Source organism: Callorhinus ursinus, unplaced genomic scaffold, assembly GCF_003265705.2.
Source record: "Callorhinus ursinus isolate GAN/ISIS: 27379988/994484 unplaced genomic scaffold, GSC_fseal_2.0 scaffold86, whole genome shotgun sequence".
Lineage (NCBI taxonomy): Eukaryota > Metazoa > Chordata > Mammalia > Carnivora > Otariidae > Callorhinus > Callorhinus ursinus.
This window is the reverse complement of record NW_027397148.1, coordinates 899,909-923,746: the sequence shown is the minus strand read 5'-3', so window position 1 is coordinate 923,746 and position 23,838 is coordinate 899,909. Positions and strand designations below refer to the sequence as shown.

At 47.6% G+C, this 23,838-nt stretch overlaps 1 protein-coding gene and 1 long non-coding RNA gene across 24 annotated transcripts in view; one reads left to right on the top strand and one right to left on the bottom strand.

Annotated features, from left to right (window-relative positions):
- The window catches only part of LDLRAD4 (low density lipoprotein receptor class A domain containing 4), a 450,420-nt gene that overhangs the window by 8,533 nt on the left and 418,049 nt on the right, over window positions 1-23,838 (top strand). The gene's annotated exons all lie outside the window — the stretch shown is intronic.
- Window positions 8,096-9,968, bottom strand: LOC141371674 (uncharacterized). Its single transcript, XR_012376795.1, has 2 exons — window positions 9,331-9,968; window positions 8,096-8,417 (listed from the first exon to the last, which is right to left on the bottom strand). It is a non-coding gene; the product is annotated as an uncharacterized lncRNA (long non-coding RNA).

Genomic DNA, 23,838 nt, shown 5'->3' with positions numbered 1-23,838 from the left:
AGGTCCAGCACGGAGAGTGGAACAGGGTAACTTGGGCTCGCAGCGGAAGAGTGAGGTCCAGCACGGAGAGTGGATTCAGCAGCCGGCTGCTTGGAGATGGAGTGACATCTCCTTTAGTCACTTCTTTCCCTTGCGAAGGACCACTTTCCAAGATCGCCCTCCTCCATAGCCTTGTCCCCAAGGGTGCCAACATGGAATTCACCCTCGTGTGTTTTCCTTGACGACTGATGCACAGCGCTTGACGGTGGTGCCCCTGCGGAGGGCACTCCCTTCCTTCCGTCCACGGGTTTGGCCACTTTCTGCTTCTAGCAGAGGCCTATGCCCTTTTGGAGGCACATGCAACTATCAGCAGTGTCTGGCCCGCTAAGCTGATTGCTCCTGAAGCTTGAGAGGAAAGAAAAACCATCTTAGTAGATTTCGATTAAGTAAAGGCAGAACAGTTTTGTTTTCTTCCAAAGGCAGCCTTTTCTGCTGGAAGATTGGGACCGGCTGGCCCAAGGGGAGCCCGTTCACAATGCTGTTTGGAGGGAGCAAAACGTAACACCCGCGTCTTTGGGGCCAGTCCCACTTAGCTTGTTGTGTTCACACTCACCTTCATGCATTTGTTCAGCAGCTGTGGGTGCTAACTGTGTTCTGGGGTGCGTGGTGGAAGTGTGCCCCATCTGGGGCATGGCCTGGCAAGCGGTGGGCAGGGTCCTCTCCTCTGTGCTCAGGTGAGTGCGCCTGGCACCTCAGGCATGGATGGTGCCCCACTCTGCGTGGGCAGTTGTTTCTCGGCTTACATCTCTCCCCCGATGGCCATGCAGTCAACCCCCTGCTACATTCCAGGTGCACACCTGCTCTTGCCGTGGCAGGTAGTGTGGACAGTGCCAAGGCCTTGGAAATGGAGTGTGCAGAAGACCACCAGTGGGTGGGAGGGCTGGTTGGTGGCCCCCCGGGTGGTCTGACCATGAGGGGTCAGGCAGCATCTTTAGGGCAGCAGCTTGTGCTGGGTCCCTTGCTGAAATTGGCTAGGAGTTTCCCAGGGAGTTGCGTGCTAGTGATGTTATTGAAGAGTTTGCTGGAACATTTACTCAGGGCACTTTGGGTGACTGAAAAATACACCTTGTGTACTTTCCTTCTGTTTGCTGTTGGCTGATGTGTACGGGAGCTGACAGACTTTTGTTTAATTTGACCTCCCTGCATTTGGCTTGCTCCTTCAGCAGAATGATAAAATGCCAGAATGTTTTTCTAGGAGGGACAGAGGGCCTTTTTGGACATAATGCGTGCATAATTTTAAAGGTGGAGGTAATATTTACAGATGGATGGCTTGGGTGAATGTTTGTTTTTCTGCTACTTCAGTTATTAAGATAAATATTGTACCCTTACAGAATTTAGCTTTCATCCTATTGGTGTTTAAATGTGAGATTCAAAATCTTTACTTTAGAAGAAGGACTTTACAAAATCTTTACTTCTTTAGTTTACTAGAAGTGGGTCCTGGGATTTAAAAAATTTTTTTTTCATCTGAAGAATAATGTAAAAATATTAAATATTGTACATATACCGTCATAACTACATAATTATGTAGTAAATTTAATCCAGAGAAATCTTATTTGTTTTCTGATAAATACAGTTGGACATTAAATGGAGTTGGAGTTATTTAATGGAACTCTCAGTGCAGTACTTTGCAATGTGAATGCACCCTTTTACTGTTATAACATTGTTTATATATTGGATTTTAAAAATTGGGGCACCTTTGTGTGCTTAAGCGGGTGGCTTCCATTCTGGCATCTGCCATGCAGCAGGCTGTTTGCCCGTGACCCACCTGAGGAAGCAATGTCAGGGCAACAACGTGGGCCTGAGCACAGGGCCCGCAGCAGCCCACTGTCCACAGTGTGTGTGGAGGTATTTCAGTAGATGTGTTGTAAGGGGGGGTGCTTCCCTCTGCCTCTCCTATAGCTGAATCTTCCGGGCTCTCGTCTGACCCAGCCCTGGGGAGGCTGCACGACCTTGGGAAGATCTGTTTGCCCTTCTATAAAACAACCATTTGCCCACCTTTTAGGATTAAATAAGATAATGCATATGCAAACCAGTTGGGAGAGTGCTCAGTAAATGGCAGCTATTATGAAGTCAGGTAAGTACTTGTGAGGCACCTGCCCAGCCTAGTGTGGCAGAGACCCAGCTCCCCAAGCCCTCTGGGGACTTGGAGACTCAAAGACAAGATAGACTAAGTGTACAGGAAGCACCCAGCAAATGGGAGCGGGCAGTTTATAATCAGGTCTCAAGTTAAGAGTGGGAAACCCTATTTAAGCCATGAGTCAGGAAAGGCTTTGTACATGGAGAGAGTGGGTCTGAAGGTGAGCTCTGATGGTCTCATCTGTTGCCTTCCTTCCCTGCTCTGTATTCTTGTGGAGCATTGTGATGTCCAGGCACTGGCTCTGTCCCCACACTGCTGGAAAGCAGGTGCCCACATGCTTGCCGCCCTGGGTGATGGCCTCAGCAGGGTATTGGTGGCACTGGGAGGTATAAAGGGCCTGGAGGAGCGAGGAGGACGTCTGGGTCTGCTCTGGTCGGCCAAGGAAGACTTCAGAGAGAGGCTGACTTTGGGCTGAGACCTGCGGAAGAACACAGTTTTGCCAGGTGGACAAGCAGGGAGAGGGTATTCACAGTCACTGGCTTCTAGAAAGCTATGTGCACTGGGCTCTAGAAGGCAAATATCAGAGTTTCAAACTTCTTTGTATAAGCATTTAATACATATTTAATGCAGTAAATGTGTGATGATTTATAAATAAATATATGTGACCCATGTGTGTGCTCATACTTTTTTGCTCAGAGGAGTATATGCTTAAAAAACTGGGGGACCTGGGCGCCTGGCTGGCTCAGTCAGTGGAGTACACGACTCTTGATCTCGGGGTTGTAAATTCGAGCCCCACGTTGGGTGTAGAGGTTACTTAAAAGTAAAAAACTTTTTTTTTTAAAGAAGATTTTATTTATTCATTTAAGAGAGAGAGAGAGCACAAGCAGTGGGAGAGGCAGAGGGAGAGGGAGAAGCAGACTCCCTGGTGAGCTGGGAGCCCGATGCGGGGCTCGATCCCAGGACCCGGAGATCATGATCCGAGCTGAAGGCAGATGCTTAACCATCTGAGCCACCCAGGCGCCCCAGAAGTAAAAAAAAAAGTCTTTTAAAAAATTGGGGGACCACTGGTGGGCAGTGGAAACAAGTGTTCAGGGATGAGAGAGAAAGCAGGTGTTAAGGGTGAGCAAGGAAGGGGCTGGTTATTTCACAGGTCAGTAATGATGCATATAGCTCTTGAAATTTAGAACTCCGACTGCACCTACCCCATGAAGGGGTGAGCCTGGTGAAGAAATCTCTAAATTATTAGTGTTTGCTGCCAGCTCAGAATCCGTGTGCCATATTTTGCCACTTTGCTGCCCTCACTTTTGCAGGTACATTTTCCTGAGTTTCCAGCTGTTGGAGTATGGTGAAGGGGGCGGGGATTTTGCGCTCCGTTTTAGGTAGTATGAAGTGCTAATAGGACTGCTTTGTTGACCCAGAGAAATAATCGTCAAGACGTGGAGATTATTCATGCTCTGAGTAGGGGCACAGTTTTAGGGGCCACATACATCCATGAGAATGGTGAAGTTCCATTAATATGCCGAGGGGGCCGTGGGGGCTGCAGGGATAAGTAAAGACGGGTTCTTCTCCTGCCTTCAGAGACTGAACATTATGGCCAGAGTTTTGAGTGTCAGACACATGGTGGTGGTAGTCGGCGAGGCAGCATGCAGAGGGGAGGGAGCTCCATGCTGATGGTGTTAGTGAAAGGGGCTCTCATGGGGGAGAGGTGGAAGGGCAAGAGGGATTTGTGGGGGAAAAAATGCAGCTGACACGTGCCTCCATAGATGGGCAAGGACGGGAAGAGAAAGGTTTGCTGGAAGGGTGTGGATGTGTGGATAAAGGCGGGGGAACATGGAGGGGCATTTGGCGAACACCAGTCTGTTGGAGGCTCTGTCATTATCGGAGCCGGTAAACATTAGCTGTTGTCATTATCATTTTTGTTCTTGTGTCATGACACTGGATTAAGGTAGGCAGGACTCTTTCTGCTGTGGAGTGCTTCCTCCCATCTTTGCTGAGACCCGAATCAACAGCCAGTAATGGTGAGGAGAAACAAGCCTGTTGGGAGACCTGCCTTCTATCTTATTTCCTTACCTATTTATTTGCACTGGATACTCTGTCTTGACTGCGGTTCTTTAATACTCAATATTTGTCCACATCTCACAAAATGCTTACATTTCATCCTCCATGCAGCTCATACCAGGAAGCCAGGTTTATCACTTTCACATGGTAATAATAATGCTATTTGCAAAACATTTGTAACTTTTTAAAGCTCTTCACAGACAGTATCTAATTTCAGGTTCCTTGGCTTTAAGGAACAAATAATTAATGAAATGTACACAGAACTGTAATTAACGGATTTGTTCCTTACTCTTCTCTAATGTGGCTATTAGCTGAATGTGGAATTCAGACTGGAGTTTATTTTAATGTGCAAAACCTAATGGGAAAGAGATGCTCTGTCATTGTCCAAGCCCCATGGCAAGGTATTTTCTGCAGTTGCTGGGACCAAGGCTTTGCCCCTTGCTTGCTGGGCAGGCACTCAGTCGACATAAGTTTGAGAGGTTAGGCTAAAGCACTCAAAATCCAATTCAAGAGCGCAGCCAAACCACACAGTCCTTTCTCAGATGGATTGTGCAGACCAGAGACCTCACGGAAGTCAAGTGTGCAGGTGGCCCGGGTGGATGTGGGAGGCTCCTCTCATTTCTTCTCCTTTGTGGAAGGGAGGCTTGCTGGTGAGCCCTTTGTGGCACTTAAAAAGCTGTAGTAGGTTCCGGCAAATCTGAAGTGACCAGCCGTTGGTCACGGGGGAGCAGATACCCCGCACACCGTCTTACATGCTCTGGGTCCAGTGCGCTTGGGATCTCTGTCCTCCTCAGCTTGTGCTCCTTTTTCCTCAAGGTGGTTTTGGCTTCTCTCGTGGTATCCATTTGTTCAGCTTTGCAGGCAAGTAACCATCAGTTCTGTCTCTCTCGTTTTAGCAAAATCGTTTTCATTCCGAGTCGGGGCCCTCTGTCACGGTTACATAAGGCTGCGCCCTCGGCCAGCGCCTGGCCGCCTCTGCCCAGTTTGCACCTCTACCTCTTCTCCACTCAGCTATTTACTGTTGTGTGTGGTTCTGCTTCTTCCTCTGTGGCTGCCAAGTATTCTGATTCCCTTCTTGTATTCCAAGTGGAAGTCATTCACGCCGCCGTTCACACTTGCTTTGCAGTTTTCTGCTCTCTCTCCGCAGACCTCAAGTGCTGCGTCCTACCCTCCCTCCCTGAAACCACGTGTGGAGACTGCCTAGCTCCAGTGCTCGAGGCCTGCTCCCTGCAGTCCTAGGCCCATGATAGAGACAGAGGCTGCAGGGTCTGCTGGCTTTTCCCAGGTTGGACTCCCACTGACAGTGGTTTAGTTATCGTTCAATAGTTGAGGTGGCAAATGAAGTGCTTTCTGATTTCCTTAGGTAATTAGTTTTCGTGATCAATAAGGACTGAGGCTCAGTTGGTAGCTGCACAGGGTGAATTAGGTGGAGAGCTTGTAATGAAGTGGCCCTGTCTCTGAGGAAGGTGTCTGCCCTGAGGGTGGTGCTGATGGGATGAGCTCTTTCCATCCTTTAGAAAGTGAACTTGTCTCCTGTACCATTCGGATATATTCTCTGCTGTTGGAAAATAGAGTGGTAACATGATCTGTTAACTTCATGGGCTTGTTCGCTGATTGAGAGGAGATGGCAAGATGTCAGGCAGCCCTTCCGGCTTGCTTGCAGAGTTGACAGGGGAATGGCAAGCAGAACCCAACACAGAGTAGCTGCTTCTGCACGCTGGCTGAAGAACCGAGTCCCCTCTTGTTTGAAATACTCCCTTCTGTGACTCTTTGCCACTGTCTCTGGTGCTGTTTCTTTTCTTTTCTTTTTTTTTCTTAAGATTTTTAAATTTATTTGACAGAGACAGCGAGAGAGGGAACACAAACAGGGGGAGAGGGAGAGGGAGAAGCAGGTTTCCGCTGAGCAGGGAGCCCGATGCGGGGCTGGATCCCAGGACCCCTAGGATCATGACCTGAGCCAAAGGCAGACGCTTAACGACTGAGTCACCCAGGCGCCCCTCCAGTGCTGTTTCATTGACAGCCTTCTCTAGGTGTGTCTGAGCCCCTGGTCTCCCGACCTCTATGATGCGGCCCTCCAAGCAAAGCTGCCAGGGAGGGCCAGTCTCAGAGTTGGTGTTCACAGTGGGGTCTCTCCCTTATCTGTCAGTGGAGAAGGTTTCTGAACTTGGAACCCTATACCCACATCTGGAAAGCTTAGAGGCAGAATTCTTTTGCATGTATTGAAATTGGCTGTACCGTTGACCCTTGAACAACACAGGCTTGAACTGTGTTGGGCCACTTACGTGTGGGTTATTTATTTATTTATTTTTGGTAAATACCGTACAGTGCTAGAAATTAAATATATTTTCTCTTCCTTGTGATTTCCTTTTTAAAAAAAATTGTTTATTTAAGGCATCTCTGCACCCAGTGTGGGGCTCAAACTCATGACCCTGAGATCAAGAGTCGCATGTTCTACCAACTGAGCCAGCTACGTGCCCCCCTGTGATTTTGTTAATAACATTTCATTTCTCTATCTTACTTTATTTTAAGAATATGACATAGAGTACATATAACATACAGAATAAGTGTTAATCAAAGTCAACAGCTATTAATAGTTGAGTTTGGGGGAGTCAAAAGTTAGAGGTGGATTTTCGACTGTACAGGGGTCAGTACCCCTACCCTCTACATTGTTCAAGAGTCAACAGTATATTTACATAGAGGATCTCACCCCTGAACTCTGAAGTCCAAACTCATATCTGACTGCCTGTTGGGCGTCTCCAGTATCCACTGGGCATCTCCAAACCCGTGTCTAAAAACGATGTCCTGATTTCCCAGCACACCCATCCCCATTGTCCCTTTGGTTTCTCCCACCTGCCCTTCGCTGTCTCGGTAACAGCGTTCCAGTCTGCGCAGTGATTCAGGTCGCACATCTTGGAGTCCTCTTTGGCTCTTTTTTTTCATAGTTCACCTCAATCCATCAACAGATCCTGTTTGTTCTGTCTTCCAAGTTTTACCCAAACCTGCTCACTTGTCACTGGCACGGCTGCTCGCAGCTCAATGTGTCCCTTCCCGACTCAGACCAGAGTCTCCTGACTGCCACCCGCCCCCCCCCCGCCCCACCCCACACCCCCGGAGTCTAGTCTCAGCCCAGCAGTTGAGTAGCTCCTCTGCTGGGGGCTCTGGGGTCTGGCAACCCTTCCTCTGTGGCTCCTCCTCACGGGCCTTTGTGGTTGCTCAGCTGAAACTCCCCCCTGGGGGCCACACATCTGTCTCTCACTTCATTCAGTCCTCAGTTGGGTAACCCTCCTCAGGTGGCTGTCCCTGACCTCGGGCCCTGCCCAGACCCTGCCCCGGTTTTCTCCATCTGTTCGCGTGCAGGTTGTTACCCCCCACACTGGAAAGTAAGTGCGGGAAGGGAGGCGTGTTGCCTTGCCTCTCGTTCCCAGGAGGTGCCCAGCAGCAGCCTGGGGACCGCAGAGCATGACCAAGTGGACTCGGGCGGGGTGCAGGCCAGCAGCGGACACGATGCTGCTGGGCTGAGCGGTCTGCTCCCTCCTGGGTGGAGCTACTTGTGGGTGCTGGGTGTCTCGCCTCAGTTCCCATGGGTCAGGTCAGACCTCAGTGCAAACAGAAAGACCTGCTAGAAGGGCTGAAGTACAGCGGCAGAAGGGAAAGGGGTGCAGAGAGGCGGACACATCCGGGCGACGTCTTCGCGGTCACCCCTCCCACTCCTTCCCTCCTGGGGCTTTCCTACTCACCTGCATTAAAGCTCTGTTCTTCTGTTTCTTCCCAAGGTAAACTACGGGCTGCGAGTAGGAGAAGCAGTTGTTTTCCAGATAGACTCTTGCCTTCCCTCTCTCCTCCTCCATTTAACTTGCTAGCTAAATAAATTATAGATAAATTAGATACTATTTATGTTTCAAGAAAATTGATAAAACTGTAAAAGATCATCAGATTTATTAATTTTAGTAAAATCATCATAGGTACACGTTTCCTCTTCGGTGTGTTTCTTTTACAATCTTGGTTCCCCTCAGCTGTTTTCTTCTGTTCTTGGGATCAGGAAAAGTTCAAGATGGAGAAAACGGTGGTCTGTGAGTCTTTCTTCCATCTTTTCACAAAAGACTAAGTGTTTGACAGTTACCTGGAAGTCTGACTCACCCTCCAGACATCTGACTGTGCTTTTATTCCGGGATTAGCTACATCTTCTAGAGTTTTATTTTCTTGCCTTGGATTTAAAATCCACAAGGATGTGAAAACTAAGTACCTAGTGGAACAAGGCAAAAAACCCGAATAAGACAAATTCCAAATAGGGGCAAGTAGTACAGCAATTTATTTCTACGAGTGGTTTTTAGCTTGTGTGGTCTATCATCACACGGGAGCCTTGCTTGTGAATGAGAAGGGCAGCCGTGGGTGGGGCAGGCTCTTTGCTTTACAGGTTCTTCCCTCCCATCCAGACCACGTGGACCTCTGCAGTCCTGCCTGACCCGCACATGTCCAGCCCCAGGGTGGGTGGCTTTTCTTGAGGGCCAAGCTCCAGTCTTTGCCTCCATCAGGAATCTGATTTAAATGACACATACACATGCACCTCCATCCGGAAAACAGACCGGAAGGAATTGCACCGGGACGTTAAAAATAGATGTCTTCCAGTATAGTACTAAGGGTGATTTAAAAAATTCTGCCTTTTCACCTTTTCCATATTTCCTACCATGATCATTTTTATAACAAGAAAATTCCCAGTGAACTTGATTTCCTCAGGGTGTGGAATAAAAAGTCAGTTTCTGAAACATTGTGGAAAACAATTTGATGTGTGTCTTTTTAAGCATTTTAGAAGCACGGGTGGAGTTGCTATGGGGATGGTAAGGTTTACTCTCTGCAGAGAGTGGTTCCATCTGGCACCACACACTCCCTGAGCCAAGCTGGGCAGTCCTACGCACAGCAGAGTTTCTCATTAGATGTGGAAACAATTACACATAGAATCATGATTCCATCTTTTTTCCCCTAAATCACCATTTAGCTTTGATCTAATAGCAGGACACAGTGCTAAACTGCTTTCTACAGCCTCTGACCTCCGTGCCTGTCATCATGTCTGAGACGGGTGCCTTGCTTACAGTCTGAAGGGGTTCTGTCTTTGCTGGTGGAGCCGGGGTGTTTCCTGAGCAGGGTGCACAGCGTTGTACCTTTATCATGGTTGGAATTCATTTTCTTTTGCAGGCGTGTTGACATCTCTTTGAGAGGCATTGTTTTCATTTCCCTTGGCTTCCCCTTCGAAACCATGGCCTCCTTCCCTTCCTGAACTTGCTTAGAACCGTTGTGGTCCCATCTCAATTAGAGATGAGGTTTTAACATTCTGCACTGGGGGCATGCTGGGGACATGATGCATGCAAATAAAGTTCAGTTTTACATTTCATGGAGAACGAAACAAAGTGATTAAGAAAAGCAGTAGGCTTCTCTTTGTCTGTGGGTCTTCATTTATCACTGGAGTACTACTGGGGCTGATGCAGTGTCGGAGATGAGATCCTGGTTTGGGAATGGCTGGCGGCCAGCTGGTTGGAATTGGTGGTATTCTCAGAAGCCTGGTGGGGGCCCTGAACTAGATGCCTGGGGACCCCATGTTGTTGCTGCTCTTGGTCTCCGTTTCGGGGTGTGCTCTTAGGCTAGTTCTTGTTCCCTTATCTGGAAAATGGGGGTGGTGATGCTTGCCTTCTCATAAGGTTACTGTGACCATCAGATAAGATGGTTCAGGTGTCTGCTTTGAAAAGCAGAGAACTGAGTTCTTGAATGGTGCGTTGCCCCCACATCCTGCTGGCAGGGTCCCTGTGTGTCCTGCTGTGTCCGGCCCCCTTCCTCTGATGATCTGATAGGACATGGCTCTATGATGTCATCGTGGATGGCCTTGTAGGACCTACAGCTTCTAGCTTAAAAGCCTGTGATGATGGACTTGTAGACAACCACTGTAGAAGAATACTGTTTCATTCTGGCCTTGGAGACAAAGGTGGTAATTTCACTCAGCCCCAGGATCAAGTGGAACCTGGGTGGTTCTACTTAATGGAAAAAGCAGTTGGAAGACATTCAGGAAACATGGATTCTCATTCCCAGTTCTGTCTCCAGGCAACATTGTCCCTGAGCAACTCAGCATCTAGTCCTTCAGTGGATGGGATTGCTTGACTGCCCTGGGCCAGGCACCGTGGACACTTAAGACCTCTGGCTTCAGTTCCCCCACTGAGAACTCCCTTCATGTCAGCATTGCTGTCTAGCACTTCCTGCGCATTATTTCATTTTGTTCATTTAATTCATTTGTGGGGTTGGGTAGTATTCTGATCATACATGCTGTTAAGATCTCGTCTCCAAATGAGCGCCTGGTGTGGAGCCTGGTGGCTCCCTGGGCCCCTCCTGGGCTTGCAAGTTCAAGGACTCTGGTTCCCTTGGGAGTCATAGCTCATGGGCTGATTGTATAGGACATGGGCAATGGTGAGGAGCTGTTCCCATTCTGTGTTACCCATTAAGTACGTGCTCTGAAGCCCCACCTAAAAACCCAGGAACTGCTGGGACCCAGAAACTTAATAACAACACCCAGTATATCTGCCTTTCTTGAGATGTAGGGGTATCCCATCACTTTGCCATCTAAGCACCAAAACAGATCTAGGATTCTCTTTGTTAGTGTCCAAGATCGGAACTGGAGACAGAATCCTAAGGACTGACCGATTAATGATAAAATGTCTTTGTCTTTGTTCTCAAAACACACTGCTGTCTGGCTTGTGCCCTTTAGGTGTTAGCTCCTGTTGGAGTTCCTCTTCTCACCTGGAAGGATATTGGAATTTCCTGTGCTGTGCAATATTTTATTTCTAAATGCCCTTAAAGCCTTTATTTGGGTTGCTAATTTTCACACCAAAGGAAGACTTCTATATTTTACTTTGTATGCCGACTTTCTGTGATAAGCTGGGAGAGTTGCTGGTTAGTTAAGAGAAGAGGGTGAGCGAGAGAGATGTGCCGATTAGGGAATTTTACATACACAAAACCAAGAGACAGCCTGGTGCAGGGTGGGGGATGTGGGCTGTGGAGTCCCACTAACCTGGGTTCCAGTCTCTGCTGAAATGCATACTAAAGATGTGTTACTTTTTTAGATCCTGGAGAGGCTAAAGGAGGTGATGCCTGGGGTGGGGCCAGCACACAGCTGGGCCTGGTAGGGCTGCCTGTGTTTGGAGTGTGGAAATAAATGTTTGTGGAGCTGGATTCAGGCTGGCTGTGAGATGGCTTGGCGAAAGCGAGGCTTGCCCACGACCCGCTGGCCCCAGCCCCTGCTCCAGCACAGCTCATGTGGCAGTTTCTGGACCGAGCCTAGAGCATTGCTGCTTGCTTGTAACTGCGGGGTGGAGAGGGCACTTGTGTCCTCAGACCCAGCTTGCTGGTGGGGGTGCCTGGTGGAAGGGGAGAGGGTACTGGAAATGTTAATGCAGCTAATCCAATGAGATTAGCCTCCTGAGCTGAGGGATTTGAGGGAACAAAGGGTATTGAAGGGACCACTTAGAAGTTTAAACAGACTCCGTTCTCCCTTTTCACCTACGTCTTGTATAAGGATTTCAATAGCTCCTAAATGAGCTGGCCTGAATGGCAATAGCGCCCTTTTAAATTCTAATTAGCTGGTGAATTAACTAGTATGAATTTTGATTAGTTAGGATGAATTACAGGTATTAATGATTGTACAGTCTTAGAGCAAATGAAAGTAGCGGTTATCCAAAGGGGGCTTCGGCCAGCCATCCGGCCCCGGGGGGCAGAGGGGGACTTTAAATAGTCTCAGAAAGGCTGTGCTCTCTTTTCACACTGCATTCTTCACCCTTTAAAGCCCGGACTGGAGCAGCATGAAGTGGGGACAAGACGCGGCCCCCCTCTCTCTCCTTGGTGGCCCTGGAAGGAGCGGAGCCCGCATCTGTGGCTGGCAGTCCTCCAGACGCCCTCTGCGGTGCACCCTGCCACGCGGCTGCACCAGCTTCCTTACTAGAAAAGCCCTCGGATGTTGCCTCCCAGGGCTGGCCTTGACCTTTTCTGGAGCAGCAGTGTTTATGTTTGCAGGGGCTGGCACTGCAAGCCCTCCCCACGCCAGTGTCGGGGACGGGGGGTAGGGGAGTGCTGCTCCTTTTGGCCAACGAAGGGAATTCATAAGTATATCAATATGTCTTTGGCCTTGCTGTGTTTCAGACAACATTGCATATGGAAACTCATTGCATGGTTACATAGGTGAGTGTTGTAAAATACCCAGCCCAGACCCATTTCAGCGATGGTGATGGGCCACACGCGCAGGATCAGGTTGTTTTGGAAAGCGTCACCAGCTCATTTACAAAAGACCTCAATGGTCTAGTGCGCTGAAAGTCCGTCTCCTGATTGGCAGGTGCTTAGCATCCTGGGCCCTTCCCTCTTGAGTGCCCCTGCCCTCCTCCAGGCTCTCGCTCCCTACCCTCCTGTCCTTCCTCTGGGTTCTCCAGATTGGGAGGTGCTGCTTCACCTTCCCCCTCCCCCTGAGGCTTTCCAAGGCCATGTTCGCACCCTGGGCTGACAGGTCCCCTCCCTCCGCTGTGCTTCCTCAGAGTTTGGTCACAGTGTGTGCATGCATGTATATGTGTTGTGTGTGTGTGTATGGCCCTGTGTGTTCACACCATTGTTTCCTATTGGACTGTGCTCATGCCCACACAACACAAACTGTCTGTACTGTGCACTTTTATATTCCAAGGCCCAGCATAGGGCCTGCTGCATGTAGGTCTACAGTGATCAATGGGAGAATGCACAATGACCCAGCAGCTTTGGAGGATGATGGCAGATTGTGGCCTAGTCTCACGCTGTTTCGCTAAGAGAGAATTGGCCTTGTTTTATGCAGACTTGGTTACCTGCTCCTCTATTTTGTGTCCCGTTGGGCACCTCATGTGACCCAGTGCTAGTTTATGAGGACCCAAAGACATGTTAAGTTCAACACTGAACATAGTGCTTCCTGTGTGATTTCCCATCATTGTGGATTCATGAGTTCAGCCAGAACACTCTTCGGTGGTGACCTCCCACATGGTCTTCAGCAATTCTAACATGCATCATTGCTCTTAAAAGAAAAGTTTTGATACTTTGGGGCACCTGGGGGGCTCAGTCATTAAGCGTCTGCCTTCAGCTCATGTCATGAGCCCAGGGTCCTGGGATTGAGCCCCGCATCGGGCTCCCTGCTCAGCGGGAAGCCTGCTTCTCCCTCTCCCACTCCCCCTGCTGTGTTTCCTTTCTTGCTGTGTCTCTCTGTCAAATAAATAAATAAATAAATAAATAAAATCTTTCAGAAAAAAAGTTTTGATACTTTGAGAGTTGAAATGCAGAGATCCCACCTAGAGAGAGAGTGAAAAACCGTGGCTATATCGAATTTAGCATGGTTGGACCGTGGGCATGTCTCAGGGACAAACATTGCAGAGGGAGCAGCTGGTGAATTCAGGCCCGAGGCTTTCTTGCCAAAAGGCCGCTGTTTGTGGGCCTTGATGGTTAGGCAGCCTCACAGCTTCTTACCCCTCACTGGCTGTTGCAGGGGTGACCCTCCAAACTTTGGCATTTCCCAGCTGAAGTTGGTGCTGTGAAGGGCTCTTCGTTCAAAAGCAAAATATTGCTCCTCCATCACAACCCCCCTCCCACCTTCCACCAGGTGCGTCTCGTGATGGAGCCTTCTGGGTGTTGGTTTCATGGAACACTACTGAGCACATCCAAGCACATCCCACATCATAACCACTCCTGGTGGAGGCCGAGGTTGTAAAGACGACTGCCCCACTGTCTGCCGTATGTCCGTATTTTACCGTAATGAAAAATAAATGTTGGCAGGGTTCACGACTGAGAGACTCTTATGTACCAGAGAGTAGGTTGGATTTCTGGAGAAGTGGTTGACTGTTACATCCACACCTTCTGCATGAGACAGGATGACCCTGTTAGGCTATCTGGAATGGTTTCTGTTGCCTGTGCTGGCCACCGTCTGCTGTGGGAATCAGGCTCAGGCCCCAGAGTCTAGTTTCATCATGTTTGAGACTAGCTCAGACCTATGTCTCCAACAGAGAATAGATCCCGTAAGGAGAGCTTGGATGCGTTCCCCCTTCTGTACGGTTGCAGTCTATTTATTTCTTTATGCATGCCCAGCTTCTTTCCAGAAGTTGATTTAAAGACAGCTTAGAAAAATACCTATAGCGTTAAAATAATAATAAAAGATTGAGGTTTTTAGGAAAAAGAAAATGTGTTTCAGCAGTTTTATTAAACCAGAGAGCAGTTTTATTAAACTGCTTCAGACCTGTTGACTTACCAGAATCCTTTATTTACACGTGTCCAGGAAAGTCTATCAAAACAATTTTTTTTTAGGATTCCAGTATTTCAGGTTTCACCAAAGAAAAGGAAATTTCAGGTGACCCCAGTACCAACTCACGTATCTTTTACAGATAAGGGGTTAAGGTTTTTAGGATATGCTCTCTAAATAGGCTGTTTAATTCCTACTGGTGTTTTGGTTTCAGGCCTGGAGCTGTGTTTGGGTGATTAGTGACACCTAATTATGGGAGGGCAGGCAGGAGCTTTATAGACTCGAGTCAGATATAGAAGAACTACCTTCAAGCACTTACTAATGATTTTCATTAGGAAATGAATTTTTCAGAACAATAATACAGAGATTGATAATATTTTAGCTTTTGAAATATGGTAATTATGGAATGTTATGCAGTCTCTGAAGTACATAGAATAAGAAATAAGAACTAAATGTAAAAGGTGTATTGTTTTATTAACTCTAATAAAAGTAACTTCTAAGTAGTTTATTTTAATATCATCTAACAGTTTTGTGTGGCCTTGCACTCAGCTCTGACCCCACGTGTCCCAACTTAATCTCAGCTGTTAAACAATTAGAGCCCCCTTAGGTCCAAATTAGCGCTGTCATCTTGTTTATTGGGAGCTGCGGTCCTAGCTGCTGCTTTGTTTTCTCTCCGTTTTGCTGGGAGCCTCTAGTCTGCTTGTCTCTAGAGGCTCAGCTCTCCCCGTGGACTGGCTCCTCCTTTGTGCCTTTGTTCCCACATCCCTCTGTTCCGTGTCCCCTATTTGAGTGTCTTGGAGCTGTGTCTTTTATAATGGAAGCACTTAGAGTCTTCGTGTCTGGTCCCAGCTAATCTTAATTTCCCAACCAGGCCACGTTTTCCTTGAGAGCCACCTTGCCCTGGGCCAGCCTGCGGTGGGGGATAGGGCCCTGCCGGCGCTGTGCCTGGCCCCTGCCACTTCTGGTTCTTAACTGTTGCACACGCGATGAACTTTTGTAGAATGGGCATAATAACGCCTCTCAAACCACAACGAGGAAACATGAGACAAAATGTCGGGACAGCACTCGAAACTTTACATCAGCATCCATCCATCCTCCCAACTCCACACCTACCTGGCATTTAGTAAACTAAATTGCCAAGCATAAATTAAATTAATGTTACAGTGAAGACCCCCAGTTTTCTCTGTTACCTACCTGTGCCTTTCTTTTTGTTATTATGGTTACTAATTAGCCTTTGAAATCTTTAAATATTATTTATTGATCCACATAGAGTATGTTGTGGTTAATATGATCACCTGAATCTACCCTGCAAGTGTCATCAAAAGTTGTGAGATGGAGCCCCACATTGGGCTCTGTGCTGGGCATGGAGCCTGCTTAAGATTCTTTCTCCCCCTCTCCTCGTCCCTGCCCCTCTCTCCCTCTCTCTCTAAAAAAAGTTAAATTTAATAAATATTTAGAAAGTGTGTATCAGATGTCTCATTAGCAATTTTGTCAGATGCTCTGGAAGAAAAACAAAAGCCCATGAATTATCTGTGTCCCACGGACCTCTCATTTTGGGTGGGGGGAGCTCATTACTTTTTATGCACATGAATGAGATCCTTGGAGAGTATTGTCATCTGTCTCATTTTGGTGGGACTGCAATACACTCCATTTGGTGGAGGTGATGGACGGGTTCCTGAAAGTGGAGCTGTGCCGTTGTCAGTGCCATAAGGGGAAAATGTCAAGAAATGCTTTTAAGGGGTGAGTAGTTTGTATGAAGTGTGTACGCAGGAATGACCCTGACTTTTAGGGACCACGTGTCCCTGGATTTGGAAGAATACCGTGTGTGTCACCCAGTGGAGTGCTGATTATACCGTGGCCCCACCCCATGGGAGGCGAGCTTAATTCCACCCTGGCCCCACCATTAGTGAGCTCTCATTCAGTAGTACCAGGGGTAGTGGGGGAGAGTCAAGGTGAGACAGGCAAGTGAGGGGAGAGTTTTTATTCATGCATTGGATTTAAGCAATTATCAATTTGGGGAGGTGCCTGAAGTTTTTGCTGAGTTTGTTCTAACAGAAAATGCTACTACTTCTAATTAATATTCATGTAAGACTTTGCCAAATGCATACTATGTAGATATTGTTGTCATCCTTGCTTTCCAAATGTGAAAACTGAGACCCAGAGAGATTGAGTGACGTGCCCAAGTCAACCCGGGGTGGAAGTTGTTGGCTGTGTCCCTTAAACCCACATCTTGGACCCCGGCTCTCTAACTTGTTGCTAAAGATCGTGGACAGCAGAGATGAGAGCAAGCAGCATGATCGTTTCTGCTTCACAAGGAGCAAGGGAAGCGATATTGGTTCCCAGGTCACCTGCACAGACCGCTGCTCCTGGCTCCCAGATGTGAGCATGGGCCTGCCCGTTCCCTCTCTTCCCCTGGGCTTCCGTGTCGACTTGCCTGCAGCCCAGTGGGAGGACTAAGGGAACAGGCACACAGAGTGAGGAGGTGTGTCCAGCATGTAGTGGGACTCAGCGCTCAGTACACTGTCGCTGTCATTACTCATTTCTGCAGAGTGGGTCTCTGCCTGGAATTACAAGGCGGGCACTGACAGATGTATAAGTAGATGCTCAAGAGCAAATTAAAAATGCATTGTTAAAAATGGATTCAATGTGTGAACAAAGATTGGCATGAAGGTTGGGTCCCAGTATTTTTAGAGGCTAATTAAAGTGCATGAACAATGATAAATTCAGATAACCCATATCGTCTAAAATCCCCATAAAGCATTCACTAAAGAGCTAATTGCATGGGACACTGTGCTGGCAGCCTGAGAGGTCCAAGTGGTCTGCCATCAAGTTCCGTCTGCTTTGCCCGTATAGAGATCAAACTGGGTGCCCATCGGTGCTGGCCCTGAGCACCTCGGCTGTCCGGCACCTGGTGGTGTGCATTCGCTGTGTTTCCGCAGCCCTGAGTTTGGGACACATGTGGAGTTCTCCCATGCCACTTGTCTAAATCACTCGCAGAAATCTGCGGTCAGGTTCCTGTAAAGTGCTTCATTGGTGATGGGGAGAGAGGGAGAGAGATTTATTATTGATGCATGTTCACACACCAAGACTGTGCAGATTGCTTCCCTTTCTGTGGCCCCTGCCGTAATGTAAAATGCAGATGCCACAGCCCCTTCTGGGTGACTGGACCACAGGTTAGTGGCTGGAGTAGGTATTAGAGTGGCCGGGGTTCTACGTGATTCATGGTGATAGGATTCCTGGTGTTTGTCTGTTTTGGAAAACTGGCCTCCAGAAATGAACTGTGGAGTGAGCTGTGTCAGAGGCTGTCTTCTCCCATTGCAACATTTAGCTGGTTTATTTGGAGGACCTGGTACTCTGCAGTCCCGATGTTCTGTTAGTCACACTTAGAAATGAGAACATATGCACTTAGTAATCTCAGGGTTAGTAGTCTTGCAGGTAGATCACAAGATCTATAACTCAGGATTTTTAAAAGTTAGGTTAGTTTTGTTCCTGAAAGTCTGTGATGGCTGTTTTATCTACAAGCACTTAAAAAAAATTTCCTAACAGCAAATGTATATTCATTGCACACAGATGCAGTAATGGCATGCATGCAAAGGACAAAAAAGACCAGGGTAAACTCAAGACCTTTAAGCATCATCATTCAGAACACATCCCTCCTCGCGAGGAGTCTGTTAAATTCCAACCTGACTAGCTTTTAGATGCCAGGAGGTAGTAGGTCTTATGGGTTGCATTTTCAGGGTAGCTGCAGGATTTTGAAGTCCATATCCCTTCCCTTTCTATCACTAAGCCACTGCTTTTTTTTTTTTTTTTAAACTTCCCATCAATTACTTTGGAGTAACTGTGGATTTCTGGAAGAGTTGCAAAGAAGGTGCCGAGAGTTCCTGTATACCCTTCACCCAGCGTCCCCTAGTATTTCCATTTTGCCTAACCAGTGCATACTTAACCACATTAGCATTGTGATAATTTGATCACATATCAAGTTAACGTTGGTACAGAACTGCTAACTAATACCACAGACTTGATTTGGATTTTACTAGCTTTTCTACTAAAGTCCTTTTTCTGTTCTTGGATTCCATCCAGTATGCCGCATTACATTTAGCCACTGCCCTTTTTTATTCTTTAAATAATTTTATTTTTAACTTTTTATTGGGGTAACATTTCAAACTCTCTAAAAGTAGAGAACAAGAGAGTGAGTCTGAGTTGGTCATTACCCATTCTGGGTATTAGCCTATGGCTAATCACACTGTGTCACCACCAACTCTCTTTTCCTGTTGAGTAACTTGGCCTTAAGTGGGTCATTGTGACCCTCCCTCAGCAGTGCCCTTCCCACACGTGTACCCGCAACCTGTGGGATCTCACCTGGCATGCTTGTGTGTTCCCATGTGGTCTCTTCCTGATGCTCTAGGGTTGCTACTGCAGGCACCTTTAAATGCAGACTTGGTTTGATCTTTTTCCTGCTTTTTGCCACAGTTTCCAAGGAGAATACTCTACATGCAAGGAATAGGGAGTAGGATTTGTTGGAAAAGTCTCTCTGGAGCCTTTATTTGGCACTTGCTGTTTGTGTTTGTTATTCCTTGTGACCCAGTATGACCTCAGGAAAGGTCCATTTCTCTAGAGATATGTAACTGTAAGAGCCAGGCTAGAGGGCAGGATCTCACAGAACAATGGCTTTACTTCCATATCCCACCTTCCCTAGGTGCCCTGGATCTGTACAGCATCACTTGGATGCCAAGGGATTGAAGAGTTACCCCTTGCTGCTGATGTACTCCTTTCTGCTGGCAGAGCTGTCTTTCTTATGCTTTTCCCCTGTTATTGGCTGGTGCCAGGCACGGGCACCTCATTAACTTCATTAGGCGTTATCTGATAATTGTTTGTTGAGTGAATGAATGACCACCAGATTACTAATAAATAGGTTTATGGGTTTAACTGCTAAGCTACTTCACACCAAGGTGTTAATAGCTATTAGTGTTTTCAGAATTGGGCCCTCAGGATCATTTACATTTTAAGGAGATGGTGTCTTGAGGAACAATTGCTTAATCCAAATGTGGAATTCCTGACCTGTCGCCTCCTTGGAGGAGGCTAAGATACATTTCTTACGGGTCTTCAAAACAAATATGTGGCTTCTATGAAAACTCAACTCTGGAAATGATGCAAAATGAAAAGAATGTTATTTTTGTGGTTGCACAGAAATGATTCAAAGGGGACTTGGGTCTTCCAGTGAGAAACAGGTCATGTTGGAAGCCTCCCCATATTGGAACAAGAATAAGCCTCCTTGCTGAACATGAAGTTTTCAGTGAAAAGTAGATGTCACGGCTGAAGCGCAAATGCAAATACGCATTCATTTCTTCAACAGTTGTTTACTGTGTGCATTCTGCCGGGTGCAGCCGGGTTCTGGGGACCCAGCGGAGGGCCACAGCCCTGTATTGGACCAGGTGACTGACCTTTGATGCACACGAGACATACTTCCAGTAGCCATTGCTAATAAAATTATGAAGAGAAACCTGAGACCGATGACAGGGTTGCACTGTAGTCATTCACTGGAAGTTGATGGGTCCCCAGTGCAGCCTGCAGCTTAGGCACTGGGACTGCTGCACACGTGGGTGACAAGGTCCGGCCTCTGTACCTAGTCATCTTCAGAATTAGGAATTCATTACAGGTAGATATCGACGCATTTTTTTGTGTGTGTACCTGTGACATACAACTGTGACATTGCATCTCTGTGGTGTCATATAGTGTCCTCATGTGAATGAGTCCACACTTACAGGGTGGAATCTCAGTCACGACGTGTGTGGCAAATATCTGAATACATAATGTGTGAAGGCTACTGAAGAATGTGAAGAAGCCAGCGGGAGAAACTGGGATGCCATCGGCTGATACTGCAAGCAGAGCTTACACGGAACATTGAGAAGCAGCCTCCTTTGCCATCTTCCTTCCATGTCCACAGTCATGGCTGCACCAGGATATTGGAAGCTGGGCCCTGTTCTAGTATAGTACCCATATAGTCGTGTTGGGTTTTTCTTCTGTTTATTTTGTATCTCGGCATTTTGCTTATTTTCCAAACCACTGGCTGTACCACGAGGCCTCCGAGAACAGATGGCACGAGACAAACGCATGCTCGTGTGGAAGCAGGGGCAGCCAGAGGGTCCAGGGTCCAGGCCTGCCTGCTCTTGGCACACGGCCTCTCCCACCCCTGCTCCCAAGTCTGAGTGATTTCTGCCTGGCCTGGGCTGTGGATGCAGGATCAGAATGCTGGGTGTCCCAGGGGAGCCCCGAGTGGGTGATGCCTTCAGTCTTGATGCACTGAGGTACAGACAGGTGCCACAGGGGGAAAGTGGAGGGAGAAATGTCAGGCATTGCAGCTGCCGAGGACATGGGGAATGGGTAGCAGAAGCCAGAGCCTCCAGGTGACCAGAGGCGGTCCTTGTGAGGGGAAGCCCGACATGTTTTTGTATGCTGCCGTTCTTAGCATGAACGTGCTTAGGCTTTTTACTGAAGTGTGTTATTTACTTCATTTCTTTATAGAGATGTAATAAGAATCTAGGAGGAGTAATATTTTAAAAATCCTGTTTTTTTCTTCTTTCCCTTCACTATTTGATGAAATTTCTAAGCCTGCAGGTAAACTAGCATTAGGATAAGCTAGTAAGTCTTTCTAATGACTGGTTTAATACCAGCAGGCAAGGTTCCTTTTGGGATTGATTATGGCACAAGGTGCTAATGGGGGTTAATTTGTAAAGGGAGGTATGGTGTGTATTACCTTATGAATTCTGCACGTAAGAGAGGGAGAGAGACAGAGACAGCACGAAAGAAGGAATATATTCGATAACAGAAAAAGCTGGAATTCAGAGTCATCTTTTTGATATTAATGTCCTAACGATCAGGATCTATCATATTTTTATTTCTTTTCTGTGGAAATGAACACAGCCTCTCTTGACTGGGCACAGAGCACTTGGCCCTTTACACTCAGGCGTCACTGACCGTGAGACCTTTGCTTGAGTTCCTGACAACCTGCTCACTGACTCAGCGAGCTCAGCCCAACCTCACAGAGCTGACTGTAAAGTGGGGAGAATGCAGGGATCAAGCAGTCCTGGGAATAGATGTAGACTTGCTTCTGGGAGAGCTGGCGAGGGCAAGCATAAACACGAGAGAGGTTCTCTGGTTTCCTGGGGTCGCTGGGGATTTCTGGAGGTGGGAGCTGGGCGGTGAAGGAGAGCCAGCCTAGAACAGGTGCTCACACGAGAGGCAGGGGAACAGACTCAGCGACAGGGAGTGGAAAGTAGCATGGGCTGGGGGTGCAGCAGGCCAGGGTAGGGGTTCCTGCAGGAGGCTTAAGGGTTTTCTCCTCTGAGACGGTGGGATCTTATAGGCTTTGGGAAGTCATTGGAGTGTTCAAACCTGCAGGATGACAAGCTCTGTTCACTTGGTTGCAGAGTGGAGACTGGGCAGGGGTACAGAAGGTCTCCCCTTGCATGGCCAAGGAAGACTGGGTGCAGACCAGGCACAGGATGCTTTGAGGCTGCTCACCTGATCTAGGGGGCATAGCTGGGCCTAGAGCTCCAGGGACAGTCTTTGCCCTTACAGATACATCCAATATTTTGTTACTGAAAAGCTCCACTGTTAATGAAAATGGGATTCCGTGTGTCTAGGGGGTCAGGGAAGGCTTTATCATTCAGGTGACATTTGAGTAGGGACACAAGGGAGTGGCCCATGTGGGTATTTAGGATGATTTCCAGGCAGAGACAACTCTGTGCGAAGGCCCTGGGCAAGGTCAGGTGGCTGAAGAGGAGCAGGGGGAGGGGAGAGCGAGAGGAGGCAGGCCAGGTGCACAGGTGGGCCCATGGTCCTGTGGGGCCCTGTAGGGCTCTGGTGAATGGGTGCCATCCCAGGTGTGGAGCAGAGCAGTGTCTCAGCTTAGATTCATGTGGATCTCTTTGGAGTGAAGTGGGTGACAGTACAGGAGGCTGTTATAGTCCCAAGTCCCAAGAGATGAGGGTTTCCCAGGTCAGGGTGGCCCGGGTGCAGAGAATGAGCCAGGACTTGGAAGGCGGAGTTTTGAGGATTTGGTGAGGGCTGAGAAAGACAAGGGTGCATCCGAATTTTTGGCTGAGCACCTGGAGTTGTAGTTTATCAGGTTGGGGAAGATTAGGGAAGGAGCAGTTTTGATTGTTATTTTTTATAAGGAGACAATTTTTTATTATGATAATAATTATTATGAGTAGTAATAGTAGTAGTGGTATTTGGCCTACTTTTATTACTATGGTTTATTGTCTTCTTGTTTCTGCTTAACCTTTGTGCACAGCAACCTTTTAGAAAACAGTGTACCACTTATTTAGGACATTATGAGCGTTAGTCATTGTCGGGAAATCAAATGGAATTTCTTTGCAAGAAAGATTCAGTTTAAAGCGCTTTGATTCCCTGGGGGAGGAGGTGCTGTATGTACACAGCAGGTTTTAATGCTCTATTATTCTATGGAAAATTAGAACAGTGATTATATATGTTGACAGGATTCAGATCCATGAACTGCCCTGAATCTGGTGGTTGGAACTTTGGGAAGCAAACTAAATCTGTTTGCTTCCTCTAAAAACATCCTCCATTATCAGAGGTGGGTCCTATCTATGTTGGGAGTAGAAATCACCCATCTTTTAAGTTAGAGTCACTTTCCTGGCTCTGTTATCTGAGTTACCTCCCTGTGATGCTGGTTAGAAATGCAGACTCTCACCCCTGCCCCTGACCCACAAATCACAAACTGCCTTTTAACAAGGTCCCCAGGGGTTTTGGGCACCTTAAAGTTTGAGAAGTACTGAGTGAGAACAATGTTAAGTGTTTCTGAAGCCTAGCTTCAGGGTGGGCATTTCATCAGGGCTGCTGGGTTTCCATCCAGAGCTGGTATGAACAGGGTCAAGTTACAGAACACTCCCAACAGCATCTCCAGCAGTCTGGCACCCTGGGGATGCTTTCTTAGACCTTTGCAAATGAGACCCCTGGTAAGCTAGTTATGTGTATTGGCATGCGGTAGAGAGCCTTCTCTTTTCTAAGAAGAGGGTCAAAAGCAGGGGGTTGAGTGAATGGAGGGGAAAGCCCAGGTGCCTGGGCATCCCATGCTGCAGGTGCACTTGGTGGGGTGAGAGGAAATTCATATTGCTGAAATGAAATAGCTGTTCGATGCACTTATTTGGGAAACATTGCCCATAGATCTCAGAACTGTTTGTTGCATCTTCCTTAAACATTTCTCTTGTCAGAATGATGAGAAAATTGCCTGTGTGGGAACTCTGAGAAGTGCAAATTTGTTAATACCTCCTTTGACAATGGTTTGTATTCAGAGCTGTTTATGAGCTGTCACAAATCATTTCCAGTTAAAATATGCTGCCGTTAAATCAAGTAGCTGTGGAAGAGTCTG